At 62.7% G+C, this 14237-nt stretch overlaps 1 long non-coding RNA gene across 1 annotated transcript; it reads right to left on the reverse strand.

The window, feature by feature from the left end:
• Positions 1-2347: 2347 nt before the first annotated feature.
• On the reverse strand, positions 2348-6400 carry LOC123582122. The gene is made up of 2 exons (XR_006704215.1): positions 5792-6400; positions 2348-2618 (listed from the first exon to the last, which is right to left on the reverse strand). It is a non-coding gene; the product is annotated as an uncharacterized LOC123582122 (long non-coding RNA).
• Between the last annotated feature and the right edge of the window lie 7837 nt (positions 6401-14237).

Here is a 14237-nt window from a genome sequence, read left to right on the forward strand (position 1 = left end):
CGCCGACAGACAAGGATATTTGGACTTGATTCTCAGGGAGGCCAGACTCCACTGGGCCCTGCACTGGGGGGCTCGGGCTCTGGGCCCACCTGCTTCACATCCTCCCTCTGGGCGCCGTGGTGACAGTCCCTTCCCTCCTGGCAGAGAGGAGGACACACACAGTGCCTGCCTGGGGGTGGGAGTGGGGAGGAGCTGCCATGGGATTGAAATATCCAGTTGGCGTTTGCCCACTTGGTGCTCGTACGACGTTTTGGATTGTTGTAAATTAGAGGGGGTGTTTGTGAAATAATCTCTACGCCCGTTGTGGGGCTCAAACTCCTGACCCCAAGATCGAGAGTCACACGCTCTTCTGGCTGAGCCCTCCGGGCACCCAGAACATCTGTGATTGTCATCGCTGTGGTGAGAGCCACTGCTGCCACCGCCTCCGGGAAGCCGTCAGTCTCCGTCTCAGATTCCAATGCCAGAATCTTGGGGCCACTCTGGGTCTGAGAATGTTCTTTGGTGTCTGAGGTCCTCGAATAGCTTTTTGCTTCAGGGGCACTTGGCCAGTCTCTCAGGATAATGGGAGAGAAGGTTTGACACTGAGACTTCTCTGGAAAACCCAGCTCATCCGCCCGCTGTGCTCACGGTTGTGTAATAAAACTGAGAACCGCAGGAACGTCAGGCCAGCGGGGTGGGGGTGGGGGGAAGGAGCACTTTGGGTGACCTCACGGCCTTTGAGGTACGTGCATGGTCAATCAGCTGTCACGCAGGCGTGCTACATGACAAATACCTATCCCCCCATGGCCGCAGAGGCTGCCAGCAGCAGTCCCTTTCGCCCTCAGATCTGCGGTGTGGCTGCTCTTGGCCGACCTCAGCCAGGCCTGTTCACGTGCGGGGCCAGCTGATGTCAACTCAGCCCGGCCCCCCTGCTTCTCTGCTCCCTCTGGGGCTGCGGCCTGGCCTGCGTGCAGGGAGGGGGGGCGGGCGGGCCCTTTCCGAGCCCTGCATCACACGGCCTGCCCTCGCGTCGGGCGGACAGGGGGGCCCTGCGGTTCGGGTGGCGGGACCGCGTGGCAGGGGCGGGGTGGGGGGCAGGGCAGGGCGTGGGACCGCGGGTCTCAGCCGGCCTCGCCTGCCCTCCCCGCCTCGCCCCTCGGAGGGAGGAGGGCATTTCAAAGTCAGGCTGCCTCGGGAGCGGAGTCGGCGTCGGCGGGAGGGAATAGCTCGGCTCCCACCAGGCTGAGAATAGCTCAGAATTGGGTCACGCTCACCGAGAGCTCCGGTCGCAGCCTCCAGCCTTTGACAGTAATCAGCTTTCTCCCTGACATCTGTCCCTTCAAAGAGGGTCGACCGGGTGTGGGCACATTTTTAGAAGAAGCAGAGGGGCCAGGAGGGGAGGAGGGTCCGGTAACGAGTTGGCCCTACATCCCTCCACTCTCCACCACCCCCCCCCCCCGCCGGGTGGGCCACCTCCACCCCTCCCCCGACCTGCCCCGTCCCCACCTCTCAGCCGCCAGCCACCAGCCATGCCCTCCTGCCTGCGCTCTGGCCGCCCTTGCCCTTTACCTCCCGAGTCTCCCTCTTTCTCTCTCTGGGGCCCTCTTTTCTTCCGTGGAGGATAGAGGCAGCAGTGGGGGGATCCTGGGGCTCGTGTCTCTCCAAGCCCTCAGGCCTCTCTTCAGCAGCCCCTTACCCCCCAACTTGAGCCCAAAATAGTACGCAGCCCTTTTGCCCCTAATGTCCTCAAGTCCTCCCCACGTGCCCACGAATGCTCCTTGCGTGCGCCAGTCACCAAGCCCTTGGCACAGGGGGACCCTCTGAGTCTCAGCCCTCAAGTCCCTCCCAGCCTGTCCCCACAGCCAAGTGTGGACCCTAGGTCTGGCACCCCAGTGAGAGACAGAAATCACTGTGTCCCGGGACAGGAGGTGGACGGGGTTGTCTGAACTCCAGACATTTAGGGAGATGCTTGAGTGGCCTTTACTTTGCCAGGACCCAAAGGTCGGCACCCCCTCCTGACTTCCTGTCTCTGTAGCAAAATCAGGATGTGTCTGCCCAGAATGAGTTCTGCCAAGCTGCCCTCCCCCAGAAGGCAGAAGTGACCTTCCACGGCCAGGCCTCGGTCCTCTCTGCTGGCCAGGCCGTCTTTCCAAACCCACAAGGCAGTTCCCGTGGCAAAACATTCCTGAGTTTGGGCCGCGGGTGTGTCCAGGAAATCTCCCCGGAGCTGAGGCCGGCCCTTGGACCAGCCGTATCAGCATCGCCTGGGGGCTCCGTGGAAACGCGCTTCCCTGGCCCCACCCCAGGCCTGCGGCATTCGGAAGCTGGGGGCACGGGGTCAGTGATCACTGCAGAGACACCGGCAACCCTCGAACTGTCTTCCTTCTTTTGTTTCTTAAAACGCGCAAACGCATCCCGATTACTTGAGCAGCAAGGACTCCGTGGAGGTTTCCAGCACCACGGATTCACTCACTCCTCCAGGCCGCGCTGGTGTCAGTCAGAGCTCCATTTCGCCTCAGCCTGCTCCTGCTCGGAACTCTCGCGTCGTCCCCAAACCCTTCTCTGGAGATCGCTGTGTCTCTGGAGGCTCATCTCGCCGGCGAGCTGGGAGAGGCAGCGCACGCGGACCCCTTCGAGTCCTGACGTGAACGAACCAGAGGTTTTATTTTACAAAATGAGACATTTGGGAAACAAGCCTGAGCGCTTATTTCGTGGGTTTAAGGAATGACACCTTTTTTAGGTGTGCTAATGGTACCGGGAGGTGGCCCTGGGCCAAAGGAGTGGAGGCTGGGAGAGAGGAAGCCCCATACTCCTTGGACGTGGAAGGCTTTGCATTTTCTTGTATTTATTTTTGAGAGAGAGACAGAGCGTGAGCAGGGGAGGAACAGAGAGAGAAGGAGACACAGAACCCAAAGCAGGCTCCAGGCTCCCAGCTGTCAGCACAGAGCCCGACGCGGGGCTCGAACCCACAGACCGTGAGATCATGACCTGAGCTGAAGTTGGACATTAACCGACTGAGCCACCTAGGTGCCCCTCTTTTTTTTTTTTTTTAAGTTTATTTATTTGTTTGTTTGTTTATTGAGAGAGAGAGAGAGAGAGAGAGAGAGAGAGAGAATCCCGAGCAGGCTCCATGCTTTCAGCCCAGAGCCCGATGCAGAGCTTGATCTCACCAACCCTGGGATCGTGACCTGAGCCAAAATCAAGAGTCAGATGCTCAACCGACTGAGCCACACAGGTGCCCTTGACATTTTCCATAATACATTTTTTAAAAGGAAAAAAGTGCCCCAGGCCGTTTCGACCATTTCTTTGCTCTAGACTCTCCAGGCAGCAGGAAGAAGTTCCTGTCTTTGCAGGTGCCCCAGACTTACTTCCCTCGGCCTCCTCTGAAGTCAGGGCCCTGGTGTTTCTCTAGGGTTTTCCAGCATTAGGGCAGGGGGCAGTGGGTCACACGCTGCGGGGCAGGTGGGAGAGGCAGGTGGCCTGTCCCTGGCAGGGCCACAGTGAGCCATCCACTCTCTGCTCCTCGCATGGATCCAAGGCCACAGACCCAGGAGTGGGTTTGCTGTGGTGGAGGGTGGGCCTTGCGAGTGGCCCCAGCACAGAGGGAGGCAGGGCCCTTGCTTCCTGCCCTGGAGAGGGCTGTGTCCCACAGCTCCCAACTCCAGAAGACCACCCTGTTTCCTCCTTCCACACCCTCCCTCAGCCCTGCCCCCGCCCCACTGACCTGGTCCCCCAGAAAATAGCGCAGAAACCCATTTCATTGCAGCGTAATTGACATGTGATGGATGGCGCCCATGTAACTGTCCCGATCCAAGAGTCCTGTGTGACCCCGTCCCCTTTCCCGCCGTCTCCCCTGCCCGGCCCTAGGCAGCCGCTCTTGGCCACCGTCATAGCATTTTCGAGAAAGAGGCTCTAAATGGGACTGAACCAGCGACTGAGGTGAGGAGTGAACGTGGTTTCAGAGGCACCCTCAGAGCAGGTCGCTGGCACATGGCAGTCGGTGGCACCCCAGCTGCCCGCACCAGCAGCCTTAGGCTCCCAGGATGCTGGGTCCATGGGCCAGGGCTCTGAGCTGCTAGATACACAGAAGAGGCCTGCGGACTCGGAGACTCAGGCCGCCAAGGAATGCGGGCTGCGGGCTGTGGGGCGGGGGCGGCAGGGGTGACCGGGGCCTGTTGCTAAGCTACAGGCACAATGGACATTCCCGGCACTAGGCAACGGAGCTGAAGGAGAGGTGGGGACTGGAGGCCCAGGCCCCCCCTTCCCCCAGCTCTGTGCCCCCCCAGGACGTGAAGGTGCACTGGCTGCCTGGGCCCTCGGGGTAGAGTGCCCGCCCTGCGCCCGCCCCAGGCGCCCTCCGGGACCCAGGCCCACTGGCTCGGTTCCTGCAACGCCCTCCCGGCCTCTGCCTCCTCTGGTCCTGCTTCCTGGCTGGTCCCCCACGATCTTGATGCAGGAATTTCAGGGGTCCTGGGCGGATCTTCGAGCTTTTGGTGGGGCCCCAGTCCTCTGCCGTCCGCTCTGTCCCCCAGCCTGGCCAGGGCTGCCTGTGCTTGCGGCCACTTCTGGCAGGGCCGCGGGCCCCCAGCGGCCGTCCCCAGCGTCCAGCCTGGCCTCTGTTTGTCTGGGACAAGACGAGGGCTTTTGTGTTGCCCTTCAGGCTCCACTTCCTCCCTCCGCGGAGAGACTGCTAAGGAGCTCTGGGCCCAAGTGCCACCAGCTGGCCCTGGGGGGTGGGGAGGGGACGGACTCAGCAGGCTGGGGACGGAGGTCCACGTGGCTGGCCCCCGCCCCGCGGCCCTCACTGAGCTCCTGGGTCAGGCCACCAGGCCTTTGCCCACGCAACTCCCCCATCCAGTGCCTTCTGCGCCGTGGGCCCCCTCCCCCCAGGGCACCCCCGCCTCCTCTCTCAGCCTGGAGAGACCCTCGGGCCGCCGGGCCCTCTCCCCCCACCCCACTCCCGTGTGTGTACACACGGCAGATATACACACGCACAGGCCGGGCGTCACGCGATCCGGAGAGAAGCTGGGTTTGGCGGCTGAGTGCAAGGAGCGCTGCCCTGAGCCTCTCCCCGTGACCACGCACCCCCAGGCCGGGGGACCAGCTGCCTGCCCCCTCGAGGCTGCCTCCTAACACCTCAGGCTCCCTCTCACCTTCCTGCAACCCCTACTCCTGAAGGAGCTCGCCTGCCTGCCTGGGGGACAGCTAAACACAGACCCCCCCCCACACACTAAGCTGAGACCCCTCCAGCTGCCCTGGGCCCAGCATGGCATTTGGGGGGGGGGGTGCTGCACCTCAACTGCTGCTGTCACTCTTCAGGAGCGAAGCCAGGGAAGGGGCCCGCTCCCGTCCCCTCCCCCACTCCGTCTACTTTCCAAGGAGGAGGCCCAGCCAGGCCCGACCTTTGCTGAGCTGGGGGGCTCTTCTAGGCTGAGAGCTGGGGACAAAGAGGCAGCTGCCGGTGGGGGGTGGGGGGGTGGGGGGTGGGCATGGCCTTTGTGCGCGTCCGGCCCCTCCTGGTGACCTCACTGCCGGCCAGAGAAGGGCCCTTTCTTCCCAAAGGCGGCTGTTGGGAATCCGCCTGGGGACAAAGCCGCTGCCAGGCGGGGAACAAGTGAGCGGATGGCCCCCCTCATGGCATAAATTAGGGGGCCTGAGGTGGAGGAGGGGATGGCGGCTGCAGCTGGCGCCCAGGGCGGTGGGGGAGGCGCGCCGTTCTCGTTCTCCTGCGCAAACGCACAGCCGACCCTCCCTCCCCCCACCACGGGTACACGGGGCTGCCCCCTCCAAGCCTCATTCATTCATTCCTCACGTGGTCATGAGCGCTGGCCTTGCGGACACAGACCACCTGCTGGAGGAAGGACTGGATGCATGTCTGCGGTGGGGAGGGGGAGGGCTGGGGCTGAGCGTGCACGTCTGCGGGTGTCCAAGGTCAAGCAGGTGCCCCTCAGCCTGGCCAGTTCATCAGGTGAGGTCAGAAAACATTTGCTTTTAGATGAGTGGTGTCTTATGACATCCCTCCCACCCCCCACCCCCCCCCCCCCCCGCCGTGGGGCCAAGGGCTTCCTGTCCCCAGGGCCCCTGCCACTCCACAAAGTGTCCTCACAGCCTTATTGGCCCTTAGCCCTCAGGGCGCTGCCCCAGAGAGGACTCCTGCGGGAGACCCCGCTGGGTCTGGGTAGCCCAGGGCAGCCAATGGCAGCAGGGACATGTGGACGGACGTCACAGATAAGGCTCAGCCAGCGTGGCTCACCCAGGTGGTCCCTCAGGCTGCCCCACGAACGCACCTGGGTCTCCTCTGGCTACTTGCTTAGCCTCCCTGGGCATCGGAGACGCTTGACTGTCCCCAACCCCACAGTTCTGAGTGCACCTGGGCTCCAGGCCAGACGGGCTTCCTGTAGGTGGAGGCAGCGGGCGTGGCACTGGCCCTCGAAGGTCAGAGTGGGCCAGGAGGCAGGCGCAGGTGAGCTTAATGTCAGGCCCAGGGGGTGTCCTTTGAAGGATGAACCTCCCCACCTGCCCCACCTGCTGTGAGTGGAATCTGGCCCTGGTGTCACAGCCTTGCTGTTAACAGGGGCTGAGGTGTCTGAGCGAGTGAGGGGCACCGGCCCTCCTGTGGGTCCTGTCCCATGAGGGGGCATATGGGCGGCTTGGGGCTCTGTCCCCAGTGCTCCGGGCTGCCCCTCCCACTGAGATGCTGTCCTGACTTGGGGAGGCCCAGGCCTGAGGCCTTTGGGGTACAGAGAACCTCACGGCTGGCTGTCAGCACAGCAGCGCAGAGAGCCCTGAGGTTTCGGGGTGGGGGGGGGCTCCAAAGGTCTTTAGCAACCACTGAGTCCGCAGCTCACCGGGAGACGGGGGGCGGGGGGGGACTTGTGTGGCTGAGCACCTACTCTGCTGGGCATTTCTGCCCCCGTCACTCTCAAGGAACAGGAAATGATCCCCACGGGCCTGGCCCCACATCCACGGTTGGGTGGGAGGCTCGGAGGAGGCCAAGGCTTCTAAGGCACGAGCCCCCAAAGGCCAGGGTGTGCGGCCCCCCAGGAGGCCTGAGAGCCCCGCACCCTCTCCTGGAACAGAGAGCCCGCAGGCGGCGGGGGCGGGGTGTAAGTAGGCCAGCGCTCTGTGCCACGTTGCCATGGTGCCGCAGCAGGCCTCCTGGGACGTTCCCAGGACACCTCTGGCCGCCTCCAGAGCTCCCTCTCCAGCCCCGCCCAGGCCCTGTCCCCAACCCCTCTGCCCCCAGGCCCCTCGCCCACCTGCCGGCCGCTGGGGGGGCCGTGGCACAATGTCTCGGTCCCACCTTGTCACACACACAGCACACACGTGCATGCACACACAGGCACACAGCGTGCAGCACACGCGCACACAGAGGCACACCCATGGCACACGTGCACACACGCACACACGCACAGCCACACAAGGCGCTCACTGGAGCTGCGGGAGCCCCTGAGAGCTGCACCCACGTTCAGCCCCAGGCAAAGTGGAAGTGAGATGTCTGTGCAGAACTCCCGGCTCCAAGACCCGCCTGGGCTCCAGGGGCCACTAAGCCCAGAGCTGGGCTTCAGAGGCCTTGGCAAGGAGCCCACCTCACTCCATCTGCTTGCTGACGGTGGGGAGGAGGGGAGGGGGCTCTCCTGGCCTAGGATTTAGGGGACACACTGGTCTAAAGGGAGGACACGAGTGGCACCGAGTTCAGATGAGGCTGCCTCTGGGAGGTATCGGGACCTGCTGGGCTCCTGCCCGCGTGTTGGCTGTGCTCCCCCTCGCCCAGGGCTCCGTGGGCCACACTGGACTCGCCACTGCTCGCTTCACAGACAGTGGCCCAGAAACACACTGGTGCACAGCTGCCTTGGCAAGGCCGCGGGCTGTCTCGGGGGCCCATTGGAGCACAGAGTGGCCCTGGGGCCCTAGGCGGCCCAGCCTGGCTCTCGTTGTCAACTGATGTCAAACAGTGGGGTTTGGGCATCAGGGGAGAGAGCGGGGGTCCCTGAACCTCTGCGGGACCCCACCGAGGGGGCAGGGAGAATGGCCGGGAAGCTTCCCTGGGGAGGAGTGCTGGGAAGGGGCCAGATGGGAGGGGCTGGGGCCCCTTGCTGGAGAACGCCCAGGCCCCCTTTGAGGGTCACAGCTGGGCCCCTGGATCCCCTGCCGCAGCTTCTGCATCTGACAACACAGGGCTGGCCAGGGGTCATCCCCAAGCGCCCCCCCCCGCCGAGTTTGAGCACATGCAGGCCCCTGGGAAATGGGACAGCCGCCTTACAAAGAGGCCCCACTCGACAGAAACCACACCTGTGCGGTGGCTGTGGCCTCCACGAGCGCTTGTGTCCTTTGGGGGAAGAGTCGTTGTCTGTCAGAATCTCAAGGTCCCTGGGAAAGGCCTTGAGCTCTTAGCAATGTCAAGGCCTGAGCCAAGGGCCCAGCAGTGCCAAGGCTTCCAGGCCTCTCTATGGCATAACGCCGTGTGAGGTGTGCTCAGGAGAGGCAGGGCTGAATGCAGGGTTGGGGGGTGGCCGCTGAGAGGCCCAGAAAGCCTCCTCGGTCAGGGGCATGAGAGGCAGGGCAGAGGGGGGCTTCATGGAGGGGCAGGTGGATGGGCTGGAGCCGGGGCGCTTGGGCGAGGCAGGAGGCAGCGGACGTCAGGGGTGGAGGCAGGGAGAGGGCCTTGTTCCTGGGGCTGAACTGATGGCAAGGAGGCTTCTCTTGCGCCGAGGCCACTGCCACAGTGAGGCTGGCCAGGCTCGAGGCCAGGAGTTAAGGTCCCCCACTCCCCAGCTGTACCCTAGGCCACCCGCCAGGCTCCAGGGGAGCAAATGAGCCTGCCAGGGCAGGTGCCATCACCCCACACACCCTGCCCCACCGGCTGCTTGTGGGCAGCACGAAGCCAGCGTCCAGAGGCCTGCCTTGCTCGGTGACGGTGACCTTTGCCTGGCACACCATCGCCTGTGCTGCCCTCATGGCTGCTGACCCCACAGCACAGTGTGGGGACCCTGTCAGCCTGGGATGGCCCCGGGAGGGCTGCTGGGGGAAGCCCAGGCCTGGAGAAGGACAGGGGATGACAGGGCTCCTTGAGTGCCAAAAGTACCAGGGGGAGGCCCAGGGAGGGTCAGGACCAGCCTTCCCTTCCCACAGCAGCCTTTCCTGACCCTGAGGGTCCAGACCGCAGCCCAGGCACACTTAACGCGCTGTGGGTCTTCTGGCTCCTTCCTCCTTTCCAGCCTTCCTTGACTCTCTCCACCCCTCTGCCCTAGGCCCCAGAACACAGGAGCTGTAGCGGGGCTTGAAGACAGAGGATGGGATGGGGATTACCCAGCTCCAGGGGGTGTCTGTCCAAGACCCGAGCATCACAGAGCCCCAAGGGGCCAGCACATGGGCTGGGGCAGGGAGGTCAGCGGGAATTACCCGGGGCGGGGTGGGGGGCGGGGGACCAGCCTGCGTGGAGAACTGGACAGACAGCATGGGCTCCCCTGCCTGCCAGGCGGGGTGGGGGTGGGGGGCTCCACCCTGATGGTGTGGGGCGATGTGGGCTGTTGGTGGGTGGGCCTGCAGGCCTGAGAGGGTCCGGCTGGACCCCAATCCCGAGCCGTGCCTCAGGAGCTGCGAGAACCTCCATCGTGGCGCATAGTGGTGGCGTGACGGGTCACAGAGCCCCCACAGGAACCAGCGGGGGGCAGAAGCGGCGGCCAGGCGGCGCCGCGGCCACCTGTCCACCAGCACGAGGGCAGGTGCGCCCGGCGGGGGCCCAGGCGCGACAGCTGCGACGCCCACTCTGCTGCTCCCTCCACCCGGCGCGGCCCTGGGTCCGCCGGGCCGGGTCGCGGGCGCCGCCTGGCGGCCGCTATCACAACAACAATACACGACCGGCTGCTCAGGCCTCCAAGGTCAAGGGGCCGCGTGCTAAGCAGGGGCACCGTGCGCAGTGCTGCAGGTGCGGCTCTGCGGAGGGCCAGGGGCGTAGAGGGGGCGGGGAGGGTTTTGTGGAGCCCTCCTTGGCCCCCTGGCCTGGCAGGCCCCACACGCAGTGGGGCTCAGGCCTCTAGAGAACTCGCCGGAGGGATCCCCTGGGGCGCCCTCCCAAGCCTGCTGGGGTACAGGCCTAGCATCTGGATAGACACCCAGGCTTGGTGGAGCTGCGATGGGCTGGGGCTGGGGGAAAGCACCCGGTCCCAGAAGGCCACCTGTACCCGGCCCTCCGTGCTCAGGGACCCTATATGGTCCAGCCGGCAGTCCTGCCACCCGAGGCACCCACAGCTCCCCCCACAGCCAGCAAGGTGCCATGGGATCCAGCCCTGACGACTTGCACCCGACCTTCCCCCAGGGGCTGCTGCCCCTCTGGGCCTTTGCCTTGGCCACCGGTCTGCCTGCACCCTCTTCCCCAGATCCTCGCATGGCCCCTGCCCACAGGGCCGCCCCGAGAGCCATGCTGGTCCCGGGACACCTTCCTTTCCTTTAAGTGGCTGGGTGGGGGGTGAGAGCAGGAAGATGGGGCCTGAATGTCCCGGAGACAGGAAGGCTCCCAGGAGCCGAGGGCCGCGGGGAGCGCCCTGTCCTGCAGGGGCGGCCCACGGGGAAGGAAGCACGAGGAGGCCTGCAGGGGACGCCTGCGCGAGACCTCGGGCCGAGAGCGGGCTGCGGGGCCTCCCTGCCCCAGGCCCCAGGGACCGGCTTACAGTCTCCACCCACTCACCCATCAGGTGTTTACTAGTCGAGCCAGGCGCCGTTCTAGGTGCTGAGGGCGCGGCCAGGAAGAAAACAGCTTCGTGTCCTCAGGGTCTGGATGGAGACAGGAGTGACCCTCCACATGCTGCAGCATCGCCCTGGGTGACTCTTCAGAGCCCGCGGACCAGGACCGCGGCCAGTCTCTGGCACGAAGCGCTTGCCGTTGGCTCCCGCTGCCCCGGCGGGCTCACGGGGCTCGGTCTGAAGCCTGGGGTGGGTGCCGACCCCTCAGCGGTCGGCCTGGCCGTGCCGAGGACCGGGGAGAGCGGCCCAGAAGCTGATCCCTTCTGCAGGGACGGCCGTCAGGCGCTCGTCGATCTGCCTGTGACCAGGCACCGGACAGGAGCGATTCTGTTCTCCGCCCTCCCCGGGGAAACAGAGATGGGGAGCGAGGCGGGTGGCCTGCACCCAGCCCGCGGGGGTCCCGGTGGGACCCTCCACACCCGTCTCCACCCCCGTGAGCCTGAGCCGTGGCCGTAGGGCCCCTCCGGGCAGAAGGCTCCTGCCTCTGCCTGCCACGCTGGGCCTGGGGCGCCTTGCTGTCTGGTCCCGGGCCTGGCCGGGGAGAGGGCAGGACGGAGGCGGCCGCAGTGTGCGCCCCGCGGGGGCTCCCTCGTGTGGGCGCTGCCTGCGTCCCTGTGGCTCATCCCCCAGCGAGGCGCTCAGCCAAGGGCCGTTGGTCGGAGGCGGCGCCCTCTCCACACGGGCCCTGGTCTGGGGCACTCTTGACCCCGTCCGAGGGGTGAGGTGGGGATACGGCGAGTTCCTGACAGTGACACCAGGGTCCTGGCTGCAGGTGCAGCGAACCGAAGTTCTTTGAATCCTGATGAGCAAAAAGGCAGCTGAGTTTTTTTAATTTAAGATTCTATTATTTTTTTTTAAACTTTTTTTCAACATTTATTTATTTTTGAGACAGAGAGAGAGCATGAACAGGGGAGGGTCAGAGAGAGAGGGAGACGCAGAATCCGAAACAGGCTGCAGGCTCTGAGCTGTCAGCACAGAGCCCGACGCGGGGCTCGAACTCACGGACCGCGAGATCGTGACCTGAGCCGAAGTCGGCCGCTTAACCGACTGGGCCACCCAGGCGCCCCAGATTCTATTATTTTTTAACACTTTAAGTAGGCTCCACACCCAACATGGGGCTTGAACTCATGACCCTGAAAGCAAGTCTCATGCTCTACCGACTGAACCAGCCAGCTGATTTTAAAACTTCATGTAGCTATCTGCAAGCTGAGATTCTCTACTCATTTACTCAGCAAGGTTTTGAATATGTCTTAAGCGCCAGAAGCTGAGGACACTACTAAAGAAGAGTTCCTCCAAAGGACACTTGAGCGCCTATCACTGCCAGGGCCTGAGGCCACAAGCACCGAGAGGCTGCTCATCGGGAAAGGCAGTGTGGCCCGGCCTGGTGTGGGGGTGACAGGTGAGGCAGAGGCCAGGTAGCAAGGGTTCGGGAGGAAGGGGACAGAAGCCACCCAGCCCTGCGTCCCAGGACAAGGAGGGGGCGCTCACATCAGCATGAGGGTTGGCAACGTTCGTGGGGAGACAGGTGCAGGGAAAGGGCTCAGGGGTTTAGAGGATTATTGGACGAATGGAACCGGCCTGTGCTGGGACCAGGGAGTGAAGACACGACATGGAGGCATGCAGGGCTTATCAAACTGGGAGCCACGGCCTCCCAGCAGCTCAGAAAGGTCTGTGGGTCCGAAAAAGACAAGCATTAACTTCACTGAGATAAATAGGATGTATTTTCGCAGTTATAATCCACGGCGAAGAGACATTAGGACAGAATAAGACACTGGTTTAAGACACTATTTCTCCCATTTCAGCTCAGGTCATGATCTCGAGTTTTGTGGGATTGAGCCCCACGTCGGGCTCTGTGCTGACAGTGTGGAGCCTGCTTGGGATTCTCTCTCTCTCTCTCTCTCTGCCCTTCCCCTCTCAAAATAAAACATTTTTAAAAAAAGACGGTATTTCTTTTTAATTAAAAAAATGTTGGGGGCGCCTGGGTGGCTCAGTCGGTTGAGCGTCCGACTTCGGCTCAGGTCACGATCTCGCGGTCTGTGAGTTCGAGCCCCGCGTCAGGCTCTGGGCTGACGGCTCAGAGCCTGGAGCCTGCTTTGGATTCTGTGTCTCCCTCTCTGTCTGCCCCTCCCCTGTTCATGCTCTGTCTCTCTCTGTCTCAAAAATAAATAAATGTTAAAAAAAAATTAAAAAAAAATGTTAACGTTTATTCATTTTTGAGCGAGAAAGAGAGAGTGTATGCACGCACGCATAAATGGGGGAAGGGCAGAGAGAGAGGGAGACACAGAATCCGAAGTAGGTTCCAGGCTCCGAGCTGTCAGCACAGAGCCCGACGCGGGGCTCGAACTCATGAGACCTGAGCTGAAGTCAGACACTTAACCGACTTGAGCCACGCAGGCACCCCTAGAAACGACAGTATTTCTAATGAAGTTTTCCCATTAAAACAGATGCAGTGGCAGGGGTGTCTGGCTGGTTCAGTTGGTTGAAGCATGCAACTTTAAAAACTTAAGAAAAAAAATTTTTTAATGTTTATTTTTGAGAGAGAGAGAGAGAGAGCATGAGCCGGGGAGGGGCAGAGAGAGAGAGGGACACACAGAATCCGAAGCAGCTCCAGGCTCTGAGCTGTCAGCGCAGAGCCCGACACGGGGCTCGAACTCATGAACCGTGAGATCATGACCTGAGCCGAAGTCGGACACTCAACCAACTGGGACCCCCAGGCGCCCCTGAAGCACGCAACTCTTGATCTCACAGTTGAGAGTTTGAGCCCCACATGGGGTGTAGAAATTACTTAACATCTTTTTTCTAAAAAAGGATGCAGGGTTTATCGACTTCGGAGCCCAAGGCGGTGTGCGTCGGCTAGGAGTCCTCAACGCCCGGTGCGAAGGAAGGACCCGTGCTGTGGGAGCCAACTGAGGCCCAGCGGGAGAGGGGGGAGCAGCAGGGCTGAGATCCCAGGCGCTGGCCCGGAGCACAAGGTCAGGAGCCCTGCGGGGAGGAGCCTCCAGGCGAACCAACACTCAGCAGGAGCCCTGAGCCGGTGCCATCCCAGGCGGTGACGGAAGGCGGTTCCTGGAGCAGGTGACACCAGAGTGTCTGAATCACCCAGGAAACAGGAGACTAAAACCCGCCTTGGAACAGTTCCAAGAAGTAAACGTGCACGTAAATGCTCCACGTGGGGCCTGACACGTAGAAAGGCCCAGCCTGCGATGGCTTGAGAAATGAAGCGTTTAATTTTTTTTTTTTTCAACGTTTATTTATTTTTGGGACAGAGAGAGACAGAGCATGAACGGGGGAGGGGCAGAGAGAGAGGGAGACACAGAATCGGAAACAGGCTCCAGGCTCTGAGCCATCAGCCCAGAGCCCGACGCGGGGCTCGAACTCACGGACCGCGAGATCGTGACCTGGCTGAAGTCGGACGCTTAACCGACTGCGCCACCCAGGCGCCCCGAGAAATGAAGCGTTTAAATTACAGCAGAAGCAATGGAAGCCACCGTCAGACACATCCTGACAGCCTGGGT

The sequence above is a fragment of the Leopardus geoffroyi genome, chromosome B3, assembly GCF_018350155.1.
Source record: "Leopardus geoffroyi isolate Oge1 chromosome B3, O.geoffroyi_Oge1_pat1.0, whole genome shotgun sequence".
Lineage (NCBI taxonomy): Eukaryota > Metazoa > Chordata > Mammalia > Carnivora > Felidae > Leopardus > Leopardus geoffroyi.